We start from the raw sequence: 25027 nt of genomic DNA on the forward strand, positions 1-25027 counted from the left end.
TAGAAAGAATTGCTTTTATAAATTAGGAGACTTATAATGCTCCAGGGCTTGCCTCGTTCGAACGAACTAGGTTGATGATCCACGCACTCGGGCAAGTCCTCTCCTGGCTCCTCTTCCTCTGGCACCTCCTGTGCCTGGACTTCTTGTGGATCTGTCCCGGTCTGCTCTTCCTGAACTACTGCTGGCAACTCCTCCTGTGATCCTATATGTTGCAGATGTATGAGTGCTAATGCATAGGTGCATCGAAGAGATGACATGTAATGATCATAATGCATAAAATGTAGATGAACATGTTTAACTTTATTGGACATAGTAGAAGTAAAGCCCTTCTACAAGGTAGCCAATATCATCCAAGAACATGTACTACCATACTACTACTACAAGCACTGTACTAACATGCCAAGTCACCACAGCAATCTAAGATGCTTCAAAGATACACCAAAGCAAACATTACTAACTAATCATGCATTAAAGAAGATTTGTTTATTTTATTTTAAACTAGGGCTACAACAGTAACATATATTTCTGGTGCTCATAAAAATCTGAGAAAATTACAATAGCATAGTACTACTCTAAGTAGACTACCATAAAATTTTCATGGCATTTGGATAAGTAAAATAGCCTACATAGAAATGACAAGCTATGGCATAATTATGAGCATAAAAATACTTTGTACTATGAAAAGTGTCAAACAATAGATTTGGTATTTTTCCTATGTTCTACATAGTAAACAATCATTGTACAAAAATTATCATACACATGTTTTATACAATTTTTACTCTCTATTAAAATAACAAAAATCATCAATTAAAAGCACTTGAACTACACCTCAATATTTCTCTACAGAACATGCATGGCATATATTTTTCACAGAAAGTACATCTCAAGAATAGATCAACCAAATTGGAATCATATTTTTTTGATACATATAGGATTTACTAAACATTTTACAAGATATCAGCAACATCAAGAATTAAATAAAGCTCTACATTAAAGTATCTCAAAAATGGCATGCCATATTTTTATCATGTAGATCTGGTGACAAGGAACACAACAAAATTTGTTTCATCAATTTTGGAGCAATATAACTCGAGATATATATTTTACAAGCTTTTTAATCAATTTTTGAAATCATTTTAGAAATCCTTTTCTTTAAAACTGAAATTCCACTAAACCCTAATCTGCTAGGTGCACCCGGTGCAGTGTACCCAGAGGTGCTGCCACGTGGGACCCACGGTCAAGTCGTGCCCACGCGTCAGCCGGAGCCGAGGCAGGGGTCGTCGTTGACCCGCCGGCTTTCACCGCCGGTGAGCTCGCTGACAGTGAGGTCACCACCAGCGGCTTCCCGCTACGAGGCGGACCCGATGCGCCAAGAACGGGCACTGGAGGAGCTCGGAAGTGAGCTCGCCGGCGTGGCATGCCCGCGTGCGGGCACTTCCCGGCCACAGCAAGGCACGGGGAGGCGCGCACGAGGTTCGCAAGGGCAATGCGGTGCTAACGCGCGCGAAATCGGAAGGAGAAAGGGAGCGAAGTGGAGCGGAGAGGGGCTGTCCGCGCGGAGCCAAGCTCCGGCGAGGAGAAGCTCACTCCGGCGAGGAATTCCCGGACGGTGAAGGCTTACCACGGCGAAGCGACGCGAGCACGGGGTGCGCGAGGTGGAGGCGGAGCTGCTGGCGAGACGGAGTGGTCGACGGCGAACTGGAGCGGCTGGAACGGCCAACTCCGGTGAGGAAGCTTATGCGGGCGGTGGTGGGCGCGTGCGCTGCTGCTGCTGTCCGAGCGAGAGAGGCAGGGGGGAGTGCGGCGCCAGGGCGCGTCTGGCCGAGCCTTGAAGGCAGCGCGGGGACGATCGGGACGCGGCAGGCCGGTGGTGCCGCGCGGCGAGTTCGCCGACGCATGGCCGCCACGCGGCGGTCGTGGCCTGACATGGTCGGGGCGCTGGCGTGGGCGAGCGGACGGCGACGCGGAGGCAGGTCAGGCCGGCTCTACGAGCTGGGCCAAAAGGGAGGCGGCGGCCCATTCAAGGTAAAAATGATTTTTTTTCAATTTCTTTTCTCTCCCAATTTCATTCAAACGAATTTTTGAACTTTTTCAAAGCAGTTTCAAACTTTGGCCCAAAAATAAAAGTTGCTCAAAAATTTATTATCTACAACTTTGCTTTTATGACCAAAGTTAAATTCCAAATAGATTTTGAATTACATAATTAAAATTAATATTAATTCAAAACCCTAATTTTGAAGAATTATTTTTAAAAGCAAAATTTGGCAAAAATTTAAATATAAACTTTGCTCCAAATTGTATCCTAAATATTTATAAGCTATCTTAGTGATCAAACCAAGAAATCATATCACCCAACATGAGCAACCACATGGAATGACACTTCCTTTCTTTAGAATGGAATGCATAGATGCTGCTTATGCATAATGAAATGATGATTATGCTCATGAGACGGAATGTTAATGCATGCTTAACACCGAGGTGTTACAGATTTGTAATCAAATAATCATCATTTGGTTAATCACATCATATATTTTCATACTAATCCTATTATAGAGATACAAATGTTATAACTATTTTCTATAAATCTAGTTCAGTTTGATTCCTCGAAGTGCGAGATGTGCACTTGTTTTGGGATGGATGGAGATGTCGTGAACTTGTGATCGATCGTCGCCTCGCCTTTGGCAAATGTAGATTGGCAGAACTAGCGCCCGTATGTCTGGACATTTTGGCTTCCGTTCGAACGCCCTTGGGTCCGGCAACGACGCAGAGGAGGTGGGGCGACAGCAGTGGCGCACAAAGGATAGGAGCACACTCGTTTGGGACAAAGCGTCCAGGTGTGGATCTGGGTGACGTGGAGCTCACCGGCAACACGAAGCTCAGCGATGGCATGTAGAGGGCAGGGTAGGGCGCGGTGAAAACGCAGACGATGAGTAGGGGTGACGACAGCGAGGGGCGCGGCGACGATGCAGAGGACGGATGGGGTGGTGGCAACTGCATGTAGTGGACGTTGGCTTCCGTCCGGATGCCCTTGGGGCCCACCGCAGTAGCATCGGCGATGTACTAATGAAACATGCCAAGATTACTGTTGAAACATGTACAATATCGTTGTTGTAACATCCATAAACACAACAGCTGCAACATGCACCTGAAGCACCTACAACATGCGCTCAAAACACCTAGAACATTTCAAACATAAGCTTTTTAGAACAATATGTCCTTCTGCTTGAATGAATGTAGGCTCGTCGGCACGTAGAGCTCGACGGTGGTGCGTGAAATCATTGGCATGGAGCTCAATGGCGTGGAGCTCACCGGTGGCACAAATCTCGGCGGCGTGGAGCTCGGCAGCGTGAAGAAGGCTACACCACATGGAGCTAGGCGATGACGCGCACAGGGTAGGGCGCAACGATGACACAGAGGATGGGCGGGGGAGGCGGCAGCGGCCCGCAGAGGACAGGAGCACGCACGTTTTGAGACGAAGCATCCATCGGTTCGAACACTCGGGCCCAACGCTGCAACATCAACGATATACTAATGAAACATGCCCATATCACTATTAAAACATGTCCATATCGTTGTTACAACATCCTGCACACATGCGCCTAAAGCACCCGCAACATACGCTCGAAAACACCTCAAACATTTGAAACATAGGCTTTTCAGAGCAACATGTCCTTCTGCTTGGACGAACGGAGGCTGTCGGCACGTAGAACTTGACGACGGTGCATGGAGGTCACTAGCGTGGAGCTCAATGGCGAGGAGCTTACCGGTGGCGTGGATCTCAGTGGCGTGGAGCTCGCAGTAACGAGGAGCTTGGCAATGCGCAGAAGGCGACGCCACACAGAGCTATGCGACGGCACGCAGAGGACAGGGTGGGATACAACAACGACGCAGAGAACGGGTGGGAGCAGCGACAGCAGAGCCCAGAGGACAGAAACACGTGCGTACGTGACGCTTGGTGCCTATCATTATGGAACGTAGATTTTCCAGAAAAATATATATCGTTGACAAAAGTTGTTTGTCTTCCGTTGGACCTGGGCTTCTCATATCTAAGCTAGGCAAAAATAACCGAGAACTGAAAATTAAACCAAAATAACCGGAACCGAAACCAAACTAAACGAAACCGAATATTTTGGTTCCAAATTCGGTTCCTAGTTCTAGGTAACCGAAATAAGCAGGGTTAATTCGGTTCTTGGGCTCGGTTAACCGAAAAACCAAAAAAATTGCTAAGGCCCCGTAATAGAAAGAAAAAAGCCTATCCCAATAGACATAGATGCATATATAACCTCTGTAAACCCTAGTCCCACTCACCAGCTCCACTCCTCCTCCCCCAGCCACCACCAACTCCCAGTCTCCTCCCCGCACGGCCGCACCTCGTCCAAGCCCAGTGGCTCGCGCGGCTCTCGCAAGTCGCACCCTCATGCGCCGCCGCTCTCCCCGACACCCCTAGTCTCTGGCTCTTTGCTCCCTCTCCACCACGGCGCCTGGAGTCCAAGTCGCGGCGGCTCGGCCCTCCAACAGGAAACGCGGCGGCGGCGGCAAACCTCCCATGGGCGCGGGCGGCGGTGGCAAACCTCCTGCCGGCGTTGGCGGCGGCGGCGGCCCCTATGGCGCGTGGGATGGAGCCATGGAGGTCCTGAGGTTGTGGGCCTCCAGCGGCAACGGCGGCCCCATGCGTGCACAACCGACCTTGGATCTTCAATTTTTTTCTGATTTTGATCATCGATTTGTGTATTTTTGAATCCTCAATTTTGAAGAATCGGTTAGTTTGGTGATAACCGAAACCGAACTGAAAAGAACCAAAACTGAATCCCTCGGTTCTCACTTCTCAAAAGAAGGTAATCGGTTAGCAGTTTGTAGGTAACCGAATTTCTTAGAAAACCGAGGAACCAAACTGATCGGTTTCGATTAACCGAATGCCTAGGCTGACTCATATCATACTCGTTAGGCAGCCCATTAGGCCCAGGCGCCCAGCCATGTCCAACTCATACAGAACGTCGCGTCTTCCTCGCTAGAAGAGACCCAACATATGCATCTAGTTCCCCTAAAAAAAACATATGCATCTAGTTTTCCCTCATGGTCAACTTGTGCTGTGCTTTCTCTCTCCTTCATCAAATATCTATTTGGCACCTAAATCAAAATTATATACGTAGTTATATACTACTATATATTTGTTTTCGGTTCCAAGATATAAGGATTGACATACATATTCCAAATTCCAACGCTATTCCTTATTATAAAAAACTTCCAACGCTATTGAGTCACTCTATTTTTGCTTAATTATATACATCTCTTTTTTTGCAAGCATAATTATATATATCTCCATTTTGCTTAATTTATAATATATGATATCAGAGTAAATTTTCATAAATCCCTCAAAGGCGATAGTTAGGCGCTCCAAGGTTTGAATGAGGTAGTTTGGTTCGGCTGTGGCTGCTGTGCTTCAGTGTCTTTTTTAGTGCAACTTCTTTTTTTTTCTTTCTTTCCTTGGCGGTAGTCGCCAATTACTGTTGGGGAAGGCGCCCTCTGCATGACCCCCCGCCTGACACTTGGCCTCCCTCGACCCTGCTTCGGTGCTTCGCCTGTGCAACGTCACCCCCGCAGTCGGAGGTTCCTTCTCCACCTCTCCTTTTCAGGTAGCCGTGGCGAAGGTCGAGTCGAAGGCAACGGATGGTGTGGGAGGATCCGAAACCGGCGGAAGAATGGGAGAACCCTTGCTCTGTGCGGCGAAGGTTGGAAGCAGAGCTGGCCAAGAGGATGGCGGCGCCGCCGTTAGGGTTTAGAGTGGTTGGTCAGGGGTACGCGGAGTTACTTTTGTGCCCTTAGGCCTTGTATTGGCGTTGCAAATCTTCGGACCACCCTTTTGTAAACTCAATAGTGCCCCGGGTGTGGCCTATAAATACCCGGGAGTGCTAGTGTTCAGACAGAGTTTTTTGGGCAATTTAATGAGCAATTGATCCACATTTATTTCAACACCTCCCCACTAGGATACCTTTCGTTCGAATCACTGCGGGAAACCCTCGGCCTGAGTAATTTTTCATAATTTTATTACGTATTCCACTTGGATTTTTGTTTAGATGTCTTATCCCCTGTTATGTTCATATAAAAACCTACATGCTAATTTCCTGTAATTATAGTTTCAAATTTATTATTTACTAATTGAATTTGGCATATTGATTTCTGGGTTTAATCTGGAACGTTCGACCATCACAAATCAAATGGTGTAGTTTTTCCTTATTTTTTTGATTAATTAATGCTTGAATTTCTAGGTCCAGTCTACAAATGTGGCAACTTATTCTATATCTGTTACAAGACCAGTCTCAACGAGAGTTTCACTGGCATTAAATAAGATAATATGACATAGTATAAATGAATAGAGAAATGATAAAAGCTTCATGGGATGAAATGAGAACACCTAGAAGTCTTGGAAACAGACTAATAAGATAATTGATTATTGATAGATAGACGACAAACTTAGACCCATCCTAAGTACATCATGTACTTCTACACGCACCCCTTGTAATGGTGCCCTGATAGAAGTATAGAACACATGGAACCAAATGACCTCTAAACGGAGTAGTTATATGGCACTTAGGGAACTTGAGAGCTACGCATGACGACGGCATCAACAAGTACAGTCCCCTTAGTGGAGTAGGGAGAGTAGCCCAACATATATATAGAGCCCAAACAAGAATGGGTCAGAAAGGACAAGAGGAACAGAGATCCTACGTACAAGGCTATCATGATATGTCACATTAAACTTCACTGTAGCTGTGTAGCACGCGCATGCAACTAGTCATATATTTGGCTTTAATCTCAGGCTGTTTTGAGCTGGAATATAGTATAATGACGATCTAACCATGCATCACACAACGACAGTACGACACACAAAAGCACGCATTCCAAGCCAACAACTAGATCAAAACTTGCGTCGATCGTAAGATGCTGCAACCGCGCACCTACATTTCGCGTTCGTTCACGATTGCGACGTTTCTTCTCCAACGATGGCACAAATTAAAGGATGTGTTCGCACGCACTTGGTTAGTTTCCTCGTGACGGTTTCTCCGAGCCAACAGCTAGCAGCAACACAGCTGAACTCTGACAATGCAAACAGGTAGCAAGGCTCGCAGGCAGCAGTAGGTTAGGGATGAAAACGGTCGGAAAACCTCTCAATCGTTTTCTACTTCTACATTTGAATACGAAAACGAAAACGAAAGTGGTAAAGCCGGACACGAAAACGAACACGAACTTACGGAATATCAAAAATTTTGAAAACGAACTAATTCGAGCGGAATTATGTCGAACACGGTCGGTATACGAAAAATCAATACGGAATATTGACCCGTAGGACCAAGTGCATAACAATTAGTAAGTACATAATAATTAACAAGTCCTACAACTTTCTTAAAAAGTATCTCCATTCGACACGATGTAAGGAAGATATGATTTTTTAAGGCAACAAGCGCTTGTACGCGATTAATATATCGCTGACTTTGTTTAATTTTTTTTAACATCTTCAAGACATCAAATGAAAAAACTAAGAACTAAAAAATTGTAGATCTCGTCGAGAGCTATAATTTTCATATAAAAATCATCTTCATCCAAAATCGTATGAAAAAGATATAATTTTTCTAAGGTTGGACTTGTAGTGGACCAAATTTGGTTTAAACCGAATTTCGAAACTGAATTTCGAATTCGGGATATTCCGAATTAAAACTAGAAAAGTAGAAAACGGTCGAAAAAATATCTAAACCGTTTTCGTTCCGATTTCAAATTTGGTGTTCTGAATTTCGAATCGAATTTGAATTTATCCAAAAATATGAATTCGATCGGATTAAATGTAGAAAACGATACGGTTCGGTACGGAATATTTCCGTACCATTTTTATCCTTAGGCAGCAGGCAGCAGGCATGCGTGCGTGTGCACACGATCATACCGTGGTGGTTGGAGGGGGCACGTTCGTACCAAATTAAGGTGCCTGGTCACGTTTCCGCAGATCACCGTGGGTCAAAAAAGGGCGACGTCTCGTTAGCTTCTCGTTCAATGCTGCTACGGGCGAGCGGCTGAAACATGGGCTGGATCTGCATGCAACGACGGACCAACCTACCAAATGCTTCGAGAGCAAACCATCTTTTTGTTGACAGAAAAATATGGTAACAGGAGTAATGGGCTCCATTACTAAGTTGCTGACGACATCAAGGAAGAAATGTATTTGAAACAATGAAATTGGAGTTTAAGTGAAGAAAAGATAATTGTTTTGGCTGACTCTGCCGGGTTCCCAGACCGGCCAGCCCAAACTAGCTTGGCCGGTTTTTACTGAGACCCGAAAAAACTGGTCAAGATGGTTTCCAAAACCGGCCAGGCTGGTTTTCCTGTTTCGAGACCGGGTTCTAGCTGGGTCTAGACCTAATTTTGATTTTGGGAAACTTAAAGATTATGTCTTAGAGATGTTTTCTATTAAGATAAGATCATCCATCTATATTAATGAGAGGATCACGTCCGATCAAGGAATTCAACTTTCAATCGATAAAAAACACATCTACACCATTTGCTCTAACTCTCTCTATCCTTACTATATTTGTCATTTCTCTCGACGAGATTTGAAGGCATTCTAGGTGACCTGCCGATCATAAAACAACCTCCCTAACGAGTCTGCCCAGGAGATAGTCCTACCCAAATACTCTTATGTGATAAGATTTTTGGGACACAAATTGATGCTCCAGATTTTGGCTTACGTGAACCTGTGATCCCGTCCCCGTCCACCAACGTGGATTGGTTCCAAACAAGGCCCGAAACGAGACTTTTACCACATCCACCTTTCATTCTAGGATGCATGGAGATGTAAGCTATCTTAATACCAGTAACTAGACTAAAATAGAGTCTCCATGTTAATTTTTATAAGAGGCAAGAAAAGGATGAAATTCTTATAATAATTAGAAACATCTAGTCTATAATTTATTAGTCTATAATCATCATCAATATAGCCATTGATCTATTCTGTTAAAAAATTACTCACTTCTACCATTATAAACATACATAAATGAAACCCCTAAATTTATATAAAAATTGCTCGTATATGTCATTATAAAGTACAATTTTTAAAAAAAACTCGAGCAGGGGAAGAGACATCCCCCTGATTTTTGTCTTAAGATAAGAAGATTGTGCCGCGACTCGAACCAGGCTGACTTAGCGAACCGCTTTTTTTGCGTGTTGTGCTGACCAGTTGCACCGTGAGAGTGTTGGCTATAAAGTACAATTTACAATAACACTTAAATTTGTAAGTAAATTACCTATCTCTGGATTTATGAAAGATTATAAAAAAGTAACACCTAGTTTTTAAAAAAAATTATCCATATCTACCACTACGAAATATTAAACTCTAAAGTTGCTTTTAAATTACTGATGTCTAGCATTATGAAATATAATATAAAGTAGCCCCCTTTAATCTGTACCCAAATTATCCAAATTAGTCATCTCAGTTTTTATAAGAAATAACTTAAAAGATTCCTCAAATCCACATTTAAACAAACCACTAGCAATGCCACCCATGACAATAAATTTTGTAAGTTGTTAATTTAGGTAAGTTTATGTATATTTTGAGTAAAACATTTTGAATATCAGTACTAGTTATTCAATTTTAAGCGATCAATGTTCTTTTTTATAAAACGATATTACTACACACATAATTATTTGATATGGCAACTAAGTTCAACATCTTGAGTGTCGTGGTGTAAACTTGAAATGATTGGGGTTTTTTTTTTGCCATTTTAGTTTAGGACCTAGAATCTACTTTTAATAAAATATAAAATTTTTAAATAATAGATACAATAAGTACTAGAGTATCAACTTACGTGGACAAAAAATAGCAACAAGTAATAATGATATAAAAGGTTAAAAGTCAAAACATAGATTAACGATGACATAGAAAGAGATGCAACAAGATCTGATATTAACTAAGTTTAGGTTTCAACTAAATACATATTGAAGATCAACATTGGTGTGAGCAAAGAATGAGCGTCTTAATATTAATGATCAACATTGATGTGAGAAAAGAAAATAATTATTGAAATCATCATAATAATTATAATATCTAGCCATAGTTTAGTCAACTCTAATTATCATAGAGAATAATAGCTATTGGTCTATTTAGTAAAAAAAACTACCTACTTTCCCATAATAAAAAAACATAAACAAACCCCCTAAATCTGCATCTATCTAGTTGGAAGAATCATTTGAAGGTACTCAAGCCGTGAAGGGTGCAAAGGCATACATCCTCAAAGAAAAGTTTGCGAGCTTCAAGATGAAGGAGGATGAGAGTGTGCCGGACATGTTCCACCGAATGGAGGTGATTGTAAATGATCTCAAAGCACTTGGTGAGAACATAGAGGACAAGGACTTCTCAAACAAGTTCTTGAGATGTTTGCCCGGGAGATTTAAAATGTTGGTCACCTTGCTAGTGAGGAGTGGTTTGAACACAATGACACCAAATCAAATCTTGGGAGATATCATGACCGATGATGCTTATAGAGATGATGATGAGAAGGAAGAAAAGAGGGAGAAGAAAGATGAGAAGAAGGATGACAAGAAGAAGAGCGTGGCATTCAAGGCCACATCATCCAAGGGCAAAGCAAAGCAAGAAACATCAAGTGAGGATGATGATTCATGGGATGATAGTGATGATGAGAAGATGGCTCTCTTTGTCAAGAGGTTTGGCAAGTTCATGGTGAAGAAAGGCTACCGTGCAAGAAGAAAGAAGTCTTCATCCAAGAACAAAGATGAGTCAAGAAGATGCTTCAAGTGTGGAAGCAAAGATCATCTTGTTGCTCAATGCCCATACAATAGTGAAAATGATGATGACAACAAGAAGAATAAGAAGGACAAGAAAGAAATGAAGGAGAAGAAGGGCAAGACATTCTTCAAGAAGAAGAAGAAGGGTGGATCATATGTGGTCACTTGGGATAGTGATGCTTCCTCAAGTGATGATGATGATGATAGTGATGATCACAAGACCACCAAGAAGAAGGTTCTTGCAAGTATAGCAATCAATGAGAAGCCTTCTCTCTTCGACTCTCCATCATGCTTCATGGCTAAGGCCACTAAGGTACAAACTTGTGATGATGGAAGTGATAGTGAACATGATAGTGATAGTGATAATGATGATGATGAACCTACAAAAGATGAATTAATTGACATGCTAGAAAATGCTAGAGAACACTTTGACATCTCAAGAAAGGAATGCAAAAGCTTGCGTAAGGAACTAAAAGCCCTTAAGCAAGCATTTGATGAGCTTAGTGCATCTCATGAGAGGCAAGAGGATGCCCATGAGAAGCTTCGCAAGGCTCACAAAAAGCTTGAAAAAGCTCATTCCACTTTGCTTAATGAACAAGATAAAAAGAAGCATGTTGAAACTTGTGATGTAGGTGTAACTTGTGATTTAATTGATACATCACTATCTATGCCTATCATTGTTCCTCTAACTAACCCTTCTTGTAGCACTTCCACTTCTACCTCATCTAGTAGTGATGGTCACACTTGTGATACCTCACTAGTGGTTGAGAATGAGAACCTCAAGAAGAAGGTAACTAAGCTCACTCACACCTTGGCTAAGGCTTATGGTGGTGAGGACCGCTTGCTTATGGCCTTGGGTAGCCAAAGAGCTTCTCTCTACAAAGAGGGATTGGGCTATACCCCCAAGAAAGGCAAAGCGGCCTTTGCTCCTCACAAGACAAGTTTTGTGAAGAACAATGGTCGATTTTGCACTAGTTGCAAGCAAGTTGGTCATAGAGAGCATAAATGCACCAACAAAAGCAAAAATACTAATGTATCCTCCATTAAGCTTAATTCTTCCTATATGCTTGTTAAGGGTACAAATGGTGTGAAGGCTAAGTTCATTGGCAAACCATGGATGGGCTCAAAGAAGAAAGCCATTTGGGTGCCAAAGAGTTTGGTTACTAACCTTCAAGGACCCAAACAAGTTTGGGTACCTAAAAAGAATTGATCTTCTTTTGTAGGTCAATTACAAAGCCAGAGGAAGGCATTGGGTTCTTGATAGTGGGTGCACTCAACACATGACCGGTGATGCAAGAATGTTCAACTCAATCAACACCAATGGCAATGATGGTTATGATAGTATCACATTTGGTGACAATGGCAAAGGCAAGGTCAAAGGGCTTGGTAAGATTGCAATATCCAATGACTTGAGCATATCCAATGTGTTGCTAGTAGAGAGCTTGAACTTCAATTTGCTATCCGTGGTTCAATTGTGTGATCTTGGATTCAAATGCATATTTGGGGTAGATGATGTAGAAATCATAAGTGTAGATGGCTCTAACTTGATCTTCAAAGGCTTTAGATATGAGAATCTATACTTGGTTGATTTCAATGCTACTGAAGCTAGATTATCTACATGCTTGTTCACTAAGTCTAGCATGGGTTGATTATGGCATAGAAGGCTTGGTCATGTTGGAATGAAACAATTGAATAGATTGATTAAGCATGACTTAGTTAAAGGCTTGAAAGATGTTGTGTTTGAAAAGGATAAGCTTTGTAGTTCTTGTCAAGCCGGCAAACAAGTTGGAAACACCCATCCTAAGAAAAGCATGATGAGCATTAGTAAAGCATTTGAGTTATTGCACATGGATTTGTTTGGGCCAACACAATACACTAGTATCGGTGGAAATAAATATGGATTTGTGATAGTGGATGACTACACTAGATACACATGGGTATTCTTTCTAGTGGACAAAAGTGATGTGTTTGCTACATTCAAATCATTTGTCAAGGGCATTCACAATGAGTTTGAAACAACCATCAAGAGAGTTAGAAGTGACAATGGTAGTGAGTTCAAGAACACTAGAATTGATGAGTTGTGTGATGAATTTAGAATTAGACATCAATTCTCAGCCAAGTACACACCTTAATCAAATGGCCTTGTTGAGAGAAAGAATAGAACACTCATTGATATGGCAAGGTCTATGCTTAGTGAGTATAATGTGAGTCAATCTTTTTGGGCCGAAGCTATCAACACGGCATGCTATTGTAGCAACCGCCTCTATTGTCACCGATTGAAAGAGAAGACACCATATGAGCTCTTGAATGGTAGAAAGCCCAACATTGCATATTTTCGGGTCTTTGGTTGCAAATGCTATATCTTGAAGAAAGGCACAAGATTGGGCAAGTTTGACAAGAAATGTGATGAAGGATTCCTACTTGGCTATTCCACTATAAGCAAAGCATATAGAGTTTGGAATTTGGATAGTGGTACTCTTGAGGAAGTTCATGATGTTGAATTTGATGAAACCAATGGTTCACAAGAAGAGAATGAGAACTTGGAAGATGTTAGAGGCATTCAACTTTCAAATGCCATGAAGAACATGGATATTGGTAAATTGAGGCCTAGGCAAGTGATTGATGACGAAGATGATCAAGTGCAAGTGCTCTCCAACTCTAATGTGCAAGATGATACAAATCAAGCTAGTGCAAGTAACTCTCATGATATTGATCAAGATCAAGTGGCTAGTACATCATCTCAACCCAATGATCTAGCAAGTGCAAGCAATCAAGTTCCATTACTCCAACCAACAAGTATTGCAAGAGATCATCCTTTGGATACAATCATTGGAGATATCTCAAGAGGTGTACAAACAAGATCAAGATTGTCATCATTTTGTGAACACTTCTCTTTTGTGTCATCCATTGAACCAAAGAAGATAGATGAAGCTTTGAAGGATGTTGATTGGGTGAATGCTATGCATGAATAATTGAATAACTTCACAAGAAATCAAGTATGGGAATTGGTAGAAAGACCAAAGGGACATAATGTGATTGGAACAAAATGGGTCTTTAGAAATAAGCAAGATCAAGATGGGATAGTTGTAAGGAACAAAGCAAGATTGGTAGCACAAGGCTATACACAAGTTGAAGGTCTTGACTTTGGAGAAACATATGCCCCGGTTGCTAGATTGGAAGCAATTAGAATCTTGCTAGCCTATGCTTGTGCTCACAACATAAAGCTCTATCAAATGGATGTTAAGAGTGCATTTCTCAATGGCTACATCAATGAAGAAGTATATGTTGAGCAACCTCCCGGTTTTGAAGATGATAAGAAGCCCAACCATGTGTACAAGTTGAAGAAAGCATTGTATGGTTTGAAGCAAGCACCTAGAGCATGGTATGAGAGATTAAGAGATTTCCTACTCTCTAAAGGGTTCACCATGGGCAAGGTTGACACCACTCTTTTTATCAAGAAGATTGGAAAAGATCTATTTGTGTTGCAAATATATGTTGATGATATCATATTTGGATCAACCAATCAAGAATTTTGTGATGAGTTTGGAAAGATGATGGCTAATGAGTTTGAGATGTCCATGATTGGAGAGTTGAGTTACTTCCTTGGTCTTCAAATCAAGCAATTGAAGAATGGTACATTTGTGAGTCAAGGCAAGTACATCAAGGACATGATCAAGAAGTTTGGAATGATTGATAGCAAAGTCATTAGCACACCAATGGGAACCAATGGCAACTTGGATAGTGATGTAAGTGGAAACATGGTGGATCAAAAGTTGTATCGGTCTATGATTGGAAGCCTACTCTATGTGACCGCATCAAGGTCGGATGTCATGTTTAGTGTATGCATGTGTGCAAGATTTCAAGCCTCACCAAGAGAAAGTCATTTGAAGGCTACAAAGAGGATATTGAGGTACTTGAAGCATACACCGAATGTTGGTTTGTGGTATCCCAAAGGAGCAAAGTTTGAGCTAGTTGGTTACTCCGATTCGGATTATGCGGGATGCAAGGTTGAAAGGAAGAGCACATCGGGCACATGTCAATTGTTGGGAAGATCACTTGTTTCATGGTCATCAAAGAAGCAAAATAGTGTTGCATTATCAACCGCCGAAGCCGAATACATATCCGCCGGTAGTTGTTGTGCACAAATACTTTGGATGAAGGCCACTTTGAGTGATTTTGGAATCAAGTTCAAGAAAGTGCCATTGCTATGTGACAATGAGAGTGCAATCAAGCTAACCAACAATCCGGTGCAACATGCAAGAACAAAGCACATTGATGTCCGCCATCATTTTATAAGAGATCACCAACAAAAAGGGGACATTTGCATTGAGAGTGTAGGCACCGAAGATCAACTTGCCGATATATTCACCAAGCTATTGGATGAGAAAAGGTTTTGCAAGCTAAGGAATGAGTTGAACATATTGGATTTCTCAAATATGTGTTGATGCACCCCCACTCATATGACATGCCTCTCCTTCGAGCACTCTAAGGTAAAAGTTGATTGGCATGACATACATCCTTGCTAAGGACATGTTTAGTGCATCTAGTCATATTTTCAATCTTAGTAGGATCTTGCATATGGTTCTATCTTATTAGGCTCATTCATGAAAATCAAATGAATTTTGATGTCAATATGGTATCACTATTGCTTCTATGCTTGACTTGATCTAGTGATGACATATGACATGTTTATGGGCTTGTAAACCTAGTGTTTAATCTAGAAAAAGAACTATAAGTGTTTAACTCAATATGGTACAAGATAACCCTTGTTTGGAGGTGTGAAGAAGCTTGTCCTTGGATCAAACCGAGTTAAATATCTTTGGGAAATAATCTAGAATTGAACCAAATTTGGGAAAATGACCCTCACCCCATTGATTGACATTGATAATCTCGACCCTACAAGTAATTCTATTTAGAACCTTTATGGTCATTAATGACAAAGGGGGAGAGAAACAAAGATAAAGGGGATAAGGGGGAGAGAAACAAAGGAAAGGGATCAACTAAAATTTTGAGCACACAAGTAGGGGGAGCAAGCTCATGAACTTATATGGTGCATTTAAACATGCATTTCATATGTTTGCTTGCATGGCATAAGTTCCATATTTATAATATCCATGCTTGTGTGATGTATGCTAGTTGTAGATTTGAATGATGAAATGCAAACTAGCATGTATAGGATATCTAGTGATTTCACTTCCAAATATTTCTAAGTGGTATTGAGCTAACCATGATGTTAAGGATGGTGTATTGGTGCACTCCGATTGGTATCACGCTTCAAAGGTCCATCTTTTATACCTTAGCATCATATGGTAGACATTGACTCCTACATTTCCTATCTAAGCATATGTGCATGCTTCAATCCAAACTCTTAGCACATATGTAGGGGGAGCAATTGCTACCACTTAGGGTTCATGAAACTTGTCCATATCCTTTTACACATGGTAAATATGCTTGGGCAAGCAACATGAATTCAATTGAATTTCAATTCATATCTTTGTATAAGGGTTGTCATCAATTACCAAAAAGGGGGAGATTGAAAGCTCTAGTTTGGTTTTGGTAAATTGATGAAACCCTAAGTGCTAACCTAGTTCATCAAGTGATCATGAGATAGGTAGCACACTTCAAGTAGAGAAGAAAATGAAGATCATAACATGACAATGGTGATAGCATGGAGATGATCAAGGGCTTAAACTTGAAGAGAAGAAAGAGAAAAACAAAAAGCTCAAGGCAAAGGTATAACTTGTAGGAGCTATTTTGTTTTGGTGATCAAGATACTTAGAGAGTGTGATCACATTTAGGTTTGATAGCCGTACTATTAAGAGGGGTGAACTCGTATCGGAATGCGGTTATCAAAGTGCCACTAGATGCTCTAACTCATTGCATATGCATTTAGGATCTAGTGGAGTGCTAACACCCTTGAAAATATTTGTGAAAATATGCTAACACATGTGCACAAGGTGTTTGCAGGGTTGAGATGGGTTTGGGTCCCTCTCTCCCTCCCGCCGAGCTTGCGAGGCGGGATTCGGCACTTTTGGAAAAATGAAATGTCTATTTTCTATTGCGTCGGATGCAAAATTCTTGGTGGTTGGCACACTTGAGCAAGGGTGAAGAAGTTAGAGTTGAAGTGGAGTTGATCGAAATGATGCTGGCGTCGATCTACTGACCGGACGCTGGGTCACTCAGCGACCGAACGCTGAAAGGCTGCGTCCGGTCGAGCTATCAGACGGCACAGTGGGCTAGGGTTGAGCATCGGACGCTGGCTGCGTCCGGTCAAGGTGGACCGGACGCGTCCGGTCGAAAAAACATGCCTCGGGGAGCTTACTGGAAACGACCGGACGCTGGGGCTTCAGCGTCCGGTCAGTTTTGACCGGAGCATCCGGTCAGCTTCGTAGCCGTTGGAATCTGACGTACAGCGTTTGAAGCTGATGACGCGTGGCGTCCATCGGGCGACCGGACGCTGAGGGCCAGCGTCCGGTCAATATGACCGGAGCGTCCGGTCAGAGCACGTTTTGCCCAGTGAAGGGGTATAACGGCTCTATTTGATTGGGGCTCTATTTATAGCCCCATGGCCGGCTGTGGCTCACATCTTTGGCCATTTTCATTGACATAGCAACCTTGTGAGCTAAGCCAAAGCCCTCCCACTCATCTATATCATTGATTCATCATCATAGTGAGATTGGGAGTGATCCAAGTGCATTGCTTGAGTGATTGCATCTAGAGGCACTTAGTGATCGTGTTTCGCTGCGGGTTTCGCTTGTTACTCTTGGTGGTTGCCGCCATCTAGATGGCATGGAGCAGCGAGGATCGTCGAGCGGAGGTGGTGATTGTCTCCGGCTCCGATCGTGGTGATTGTGAGGGGTTCTTGACCTTTCCCCGGTGGAGCGCCAAAAGGTACTCTAGTGGATTGCTCGTGGCTTGTGTGATCCTCATCTTGTGTTGGTTGTGCGGCACCCTATTGAGGGTTTGGCGTGTGAAGCCAATTAGCGCGTGAACCTCCAAGTGAGTGAATCGCCACAACGAGAACTAGCTTGCCGGCAAGCAAGTGAACCTCGGTAAAAAATCATTGTCTTCATCATTGATTCCGAGGTGATTGGTCTTCATTGTTATTCATCTTTGTGATTGATTGGTTCTTCATCTACACGGCGGTATAACTATCCTAACCACTCTCTTTACTTTACCGCAAACTAGTTGACAAGCTCTTTAGTGTAGCTAGTTGTGAGAGCTTGCTTGCTTGGTTGGTGTGGCTCTTTAGTTAGTCTTTGAGAGCACACTAACATAGGATAGTGTCTTTGCTATTGTGTGAATAGACACTATCTAAACTAGAATTGTGGTAGGTGGCTTGCATTTTAAGTAGGCTAGTGCAACACTCGCTTCGCCTCATAATTGTCTAACCATTTGGTTAAGTGTTGTTGTAGAAATTTTTATTAGGCTATTCACCCCCCCTCTAGCCATTAGGACCTTTCAACTGATCAGAGGATCATCCTTCTTATGTTTCCATTCATGGACACTGATCGGGACCCTATCCCTAACAAGAACCCCATAGTGGTTTACAGACTTCTTTGCATTGTTTTTTGGCTGGAGCGATTCAACGGTATTAGGATCAACTTCTGTGATTATGTAGTGGCCCTCCAACGGTTTTGTCGGGCCTCGTACACTTTTACTACTTTTCATCGACGTCGTCGATCCAGAGGGCTACATATGTAGAAACACAAAGATTCAGTAATACATATATATATATAGGAATTATTGGAACTATGTTTAATTATATATATATATATAAGAGATGCAAGATTATTAACAAATATACCTCACCTGCATTTTCTTGCATAGGAAGTTCTTGCTCATCTTCAAAATTCAGTAAGTATTGAGAGCTGTCATTGAACTCTGGGTCGGCCTCGTTCTGGTTGTTGGGGCCATATTAAGTGCCGGCATTGATAATGTTCATCATGGCCTCATTCTGGTCGTAGTCATCTTGCAGATCGGCCATCTTAATTACCACAACTATATATAAATGAAAACCATACACTAGTCATGCATATGCAAATGTAGCGAGTTAGTGGCTTAAACTTAAATAACTACAGATAGACTTCAGGGGTTATTATTTATGCCGAGCTCGATCTAGTTAGGGTTTGCGCACTGGTTAGGGTTTGGAGCGGATTCATGTCACATTAATTATGAAGAATCAAATTCAAATATATATACCTATATAGAATTTAGGGTTATTATTTATGCCTTCGTTAGGGTTTGGAACGAAACTTGCCGGGTTAGGGTTTGGAGTGGAGCTCGGCCAGGTTAATGTCAAAATATATCAAAATTCATGTCACACTAATAATGTCAATATATCAAAATTCAGATATATATATACCAAAAAATTCATAGCACTAATAAAAACAATCTTTTCAATTGTGATGAAGATTCAAATATATTTCTACAACTATATATTGTAGTACACTACTACATTTTTTCTACAATTCATAGCACTCAATATTTTTTCTATATATATATTAAAGTAAACTACTACATTTTTTCAATTTTGTCTACAAATAATATCTATCTATTTTTTCTATGCCAAAAAAATATGCACACACACATTACACACACTCATACATCACACACACACTGTTGCAATTGTTCACATGCGCAAACGGGGCGGAGTTCCTCCAGCGAGCACAACAAGGGATGAGGACGACGAGCATAAGCACGAGAGCACACAACGAGCACGAGCATGGTGGGACCGAGGCACGCGTGATGCGCCGGCGGTCAGCTGAAGACGAGGATGATGAGCGCATGCATGTAGAGCTAGCCAGGGACGAAGTTCGCGCATGGACGACACGCTCTGGTGGTGAGGACGAGCGAGGGACAAGTGAGGGCGCCGGCGGGGTGACAAGGCCGGTGCTAGATCGGAGATGATGCAGGCCAGAGACGAGGACGACGAAGCACGCGTGTGATGAGAGGCGGTGCTGGAGGCAGGCGCATGGAGCCAGCGATGATGAGGACGAGGATCGACGATGGCGGTGGATCCAAATCAGATTTGGGCAAGGGTGAGGATGACAGTGATGGATTAGGATTTGGGTGCCATGCATGGACGAGAAAGGCGCGAGCAGGGCCACCGACAAAGATGGCGAGAGAGGTGCGTGCGCATGAAGGCAGTGCTGGAGGTGATGATGATCGAGCGGCGGCGACACGATGGCTCTCGGGCGAAGAAGACAAGATGATGGAGGGGGAGAAGAGAGGAGGCGATATATAGGAGGGACCTTTAGTCCCGGGGTGAAACTATAGCCTGGGACTAAAGCTCCTTTAGTCCCAGGTGATGGCTAGAACCAGGACTAAAGGTCTGACCTTTAGTCACGGGTGCAGCCACGGCCCGGGAGTAAAGTGATTTTTGGCGGGCCACGAAAATGCGTCCCATCTTTAGTCCTAGTTGGTTGATCCACCTGGGAGTAAAGGTGGGATACTGTTTGGCTTCCCACTAGTTTCTAGAAGTTTTTCCTTTTTTATAAATTTCTTTTATATAAATATGTAGAGAGTTGTTAATTGCCTAGTAAATAAAATATTAGCCAAAAAAATACAAAAAATTCCTAGATCTGGTTTTGCATTATTGTACACAAGAAAAATCAATAACCTAAACTCTTTTGTTTTACCGTATAAATATTTAACATAGTGTAAATAATAATCATAATTTCCACCATGTAAAAATGTACTACTTAATTAAAATCATTAAATCTATTGTTTTTCGATAGGAAATTAGTTTTCAAATCTTATTAACGTTGATCATTTGGTTTTTCATCACATATTCTCCATAAGAAATCCATCGTCAAGCAGGAAATTCATTTAAACCGTAGAAAATATGAAAACACGATAGAAAATATGAAGTCACAATTATTACATAATAGGTCTAGTACATCACCATATTAAGCAGGAACAGCAATGAACTTCTTCTTGACGTATGTCCCTTGGTTATGATTGCGTCGTAACCATGGAGTGTCCTCATTATTTAGCAGGATGCTTGGGTCACTATTTACTGTGAAGGGCAGAATTCCGTCATTCTTTTCATAATCTTCTGATATGTCAGACCTATCCTTGATTTCCACTATGTTTCTTTTCTCTGAAAGAACTATATGGTGCTTTGGCTTATTGTCTGAGTTGTTGTTGTTGTATTTCCCTTTCTTCGGTTTGGTAGACATGTCCTTCACATAGAACACCTGATTCACATCCTTGGCTAAGACGAATGGTTCGCCTTTGTACCCAAGATTGTTGAGGTCCACTGTTGTCATTTCGTACTGAGGGTCCACTATTACCCCACCTCCGGTCACCTTCACCCATTGGCACCGAAATAAAGGGACCTTAAAATAAGGTCCATAGTCTAATTCACATATATCCTCTATGCGGTCATAATATGTTTCCTTATTTCTATTTAGGTCCGTGGCATCCATGCGGACACCACTGTTTTGGTTGGTGCTCCTTTTATCTTGGGCTATCATGTAAAATGTATTACCATTTATCTCATACCCTTTGAATGTCAGGATATACCAAGATGGTTCCCTAGACAACAAGTACAATTGCTCATCTAGACTCTCGTCACCCTGACATCATTTTCGCAACCAACCACCGAAAGTTTCCATGTGCCGTCGCATAATCCAGGCTTTAGTCCTCCCCAGGAACTTGCCACGTACAATGTCCTTATATACCTCGATATATGGATCCACCAAGGAGGAGTTTTGCAGAACTGTGTAGTGTGCTTTACAGAAATAATCATCCTTCTTGCCAATATATGCTTTCTTCCCTAGTGTGCCCTTTCCACTTAGTCTCCCCTCATGCCGTGATTCAGGAACACCAATTGGGTCAAAGTCAAGAATAAAATCAACGCAAAACTCAATGACCTCCTCTGTTCCATAGCCCTTGGTGATGCTTCCTTCTGGCCGAGCACGATTGTGAACATATTGCTTCAGGACTCCCATGAACCTCTCAAAGGGGAACATATTGTGTAGGAACACATGACCAAGAATACTAATCTCTTTGATCAAGTGAACTAGGAGGTGCATCATAATATTAAAGAAGGATGGCAGGAACACCAACTCAAAGCTGGCAAGATATTGGACCATGTCATTCTGTAGCTTTGCTAGATGCGCTAGATTGATTGCCTTCTAAGAAATTGTGTTGAGGAATGCACATAGTTTCACGGTGGCTAATCATACATTTGGAGGTAGAATCCCTCTCAATGCAACTGGAACCAATTGTGTCATAAGCATGTGGCAGTCATGAGACTTTAAGTTTAGGAATTTATTCTCTACCATATTTATTATCCCCTTTACATTCTAGGAGAAGCCAGATGGGACCTTGATGTTGTTTAGGCATTCCAATATGCTTTCCTTCTCTTCTTTGCTAAGAGTGTAGCTGGCAGGATTTAAGTACTAGCGTCCATCATCTACCTTCTCTGGATGTAGGTTCTCTCATTCTTTCATACACTGTAGGTCCTGTCTCGCTTTCAGTGTGTCCTTAGACTTCCTGTACACACCTATGAAGCCTAGCAGGTTCACACAAAGATTCTTCGTCAGGTGCATCACGTCGATCATGATGTGGACCTCTAGGACTTGCCAGCAGGGTAACTCCCAGAATATGGACTTCTTCCACATGAGTGCATGTCCGTTAGCATCATTCAGAATAGGTTGGCTGCTAGGTCCCTTCCCAAAGATTACTTGTACATCCTTGACCATATTGAATACATCCTCACCACTATGGTTGTCAGGCTTTGTTTGGTGCTCTGTCTTACCTTTAAAATGCTTACCTCTCTTTCTTAGGGCCTGATTTAATGGAAGAAATGGACGATGGCCCATGTACATGACCTTTCAATATTTTTTCAAAAATATACCTTCCATGTCATGAAAACAGTGCATGCATGCATTATATCCCTTGTTTGACTATCTTGAAAGATTACTAAGAGCAAGCCAATCATTGATTATTACGAACAACAATGCTCGTAGGTCAAAGTGTTCCTATTTGTACTCATTCCACACACGTACGCCTATGCTGCTCCACAAAAGTAGAAGTTCCTCAACTAATGGCCTTAGGTACACATCAATATCGTTTCTAGGTTGCTTCAAGCCTTGGATGAGCACTGGCATCATAATGAACATTTGCTTCATGCACAGCCATGGAGGAAGGTTGTAGATATATAGAGTAATAGGCCAAGTGCTATGACTGCTGCTCTGCTCTCCGAAAGGATTCATGCCATCCATACTTAAAGCAAATCTTAAGTTTCTTGCATCATCTGCAAACTTCAGGAATTCTTTATCGAATGCTCTCCACTGGGACCCATCAGTAGGATGTCTTACATATCATCTACCTTACGGTCTTCTTTGTGCCATCGCAATAACTTTGCATGCATGCTCTTTGTTTCTGAACAAACGTTTCAAGCATGGTATTATAGGAGCATACCATATCACCTTGGTAGGGATTCTCTTCCTGGGACATTCACCATCGCCCTCAACATCACCAAGGTTATCTCGCCTGATCTTATACCGTGATGCATGGCATACCGGATGTGCATCCAAATTCTCATACTCGTCGCGGTGGAGGATGCAGTCATTAGGACATGCATGTATCTTTTGGATTTCTAATCCTAGAGGGCAGACGACCTATTTTGCTGCGTATGTAGTGGCAGGCAATTTGTTTGCCTTTGAAAGCATCTTCTTTGCGATAGTCAGTAACTCCCCAAATCCCATGTCGGATACACCATTCTTTGCCTTCCATTGTAACAATTCAAGTGTGGTACCCAACTTTTTTGCCCCTCTTGGCAAGTTGGGTATAGCAATTTCTTGTGATCCTCTAGCATGCGCTCCAACTTGATCTTCTCCTTTTCACTTTCGCATTCTCTCTGTGCATCATGGATGGCCTAACCAAGATCATCAGCGGGCTCATCTTTTGCCGCTACCTCTTCTTTAGCTTCCCCCTATTGCAGTATCATCAAAGGCACCATATTTAGCAAAACCACGAATAATAATGTTGTCATCATCCCCTTCTTCTTCATCATCTTCTTCCATTATAACACCTCTTTCTCCATGCTTAGTCCAACAAATATAGTTTGACATAAAACCCGACGTAAACATGTGTTCGTGTAGGACCCTTGAGCAAGAATAATCCTTCTCATTCCTATATTGAACACATGGGCAGCACATGAAACCATTCTGCGTATTTGCCTTGGCCACATTTATGAATTTATGCACGCCCCTAATGAACTCTGGGGAGCGGCAGTCAATGTTGTACATCCATTGCCGGTTCATCTGCATTACATGACGTACACCACATCAAAAACTTGTAATAACCCATATTATACAACATGCATGATTAGTAGTTAATTAAAAGATCCAAAATATCTATCAATCAACATGATTAATTAATATCCTATAGCACACAATTGTTTCACGTACTCTCGAACATTAATGTATTAAAGCCTTGATACAATGTAGACAAATCCCAAATAGAACTAAACAAACTAAACCTATAATGCACTTCAGCAGACTAAGGATTTCGCGACCAATTCCAACTAAATAGACAGATCATTCTTCTGCTGGTTCACTGTCTCATCACACAAAGGTGCACTCTCATTAGTCGTCTCAGTCACCTTTGCAAGAGATTTTTGGACGTGCTCAACATACTCTTCCTCCCAGTATCAACCATCACATGATCCAGTGCCATCCCACTGAAATTACAACAACAAATTAAGAACTTTAATAAAAATCATCACAAAAATGGCTACAAAGCATAACAAAACATGACAAAAAAATTACTCACTTCGTGATTCGGACATGTGTAGAAAATGCACCCTTGGTTAGGACCCTTCTTCACCCTCTACTCCCTCACAGTCTTCTGCCCACACTTGCCGCACGCAATGAGAGGGAGGTCCAACCTCAGTCGCTTAGGGACCCCATGCGAGGCCGAGGACCCGGAAGCAATCACCATCTATGACTCTCTATACTCATTTTTATCAACTACTATAAATTTTTCATTTTGTGAACCATAAAATTAAATGAGCTATATACTAAAAAACTTTTATTTTTCTATTTCTAAACCATGAAATGAGGCAATGAAAGGTGCATACTAGTTTTAATGAGCTACTATGAGATTCCTTCATCTACATATGCAAACTATCAAGTGATTTTGAGCTCAAATGGCATATAAATAAAAAATATCCACCATTATTCCCATTCTAGAAAAAAAATTCTCTATTTCTAGACCATGAAAT

At 41.9% G+C, this 25027-nt stretch overlaps 1 pseudogene; it reads right to left on the reverse strand.

Moving 5' to 3' along the window:
* Positions 1–20696: 20696 nt before the first annotated feature.
* Positions 20697–23845, reverse strand: LOC136544112 (uncharacterized; annotated as a pseudogene).
* Positions 23846–25027: the final 1182 nt, after the last annotated feature.

Source organism: Miscanthus floridulus, chromosome 3, assembly GCF_019320115.1.
Source record: "Miscanthus floridulus cultivar M001 chromosome 3, ASM1932011v1, whole genome shotgun sequence".
Classification (NCBI taxonomy): domain Eukaryota; kingdom Viridiplantae; phylum Streptophyta; class Magnoliopsida; order Poales; family Poaceae; genus Miscanthus; species Miscanthus floridulus.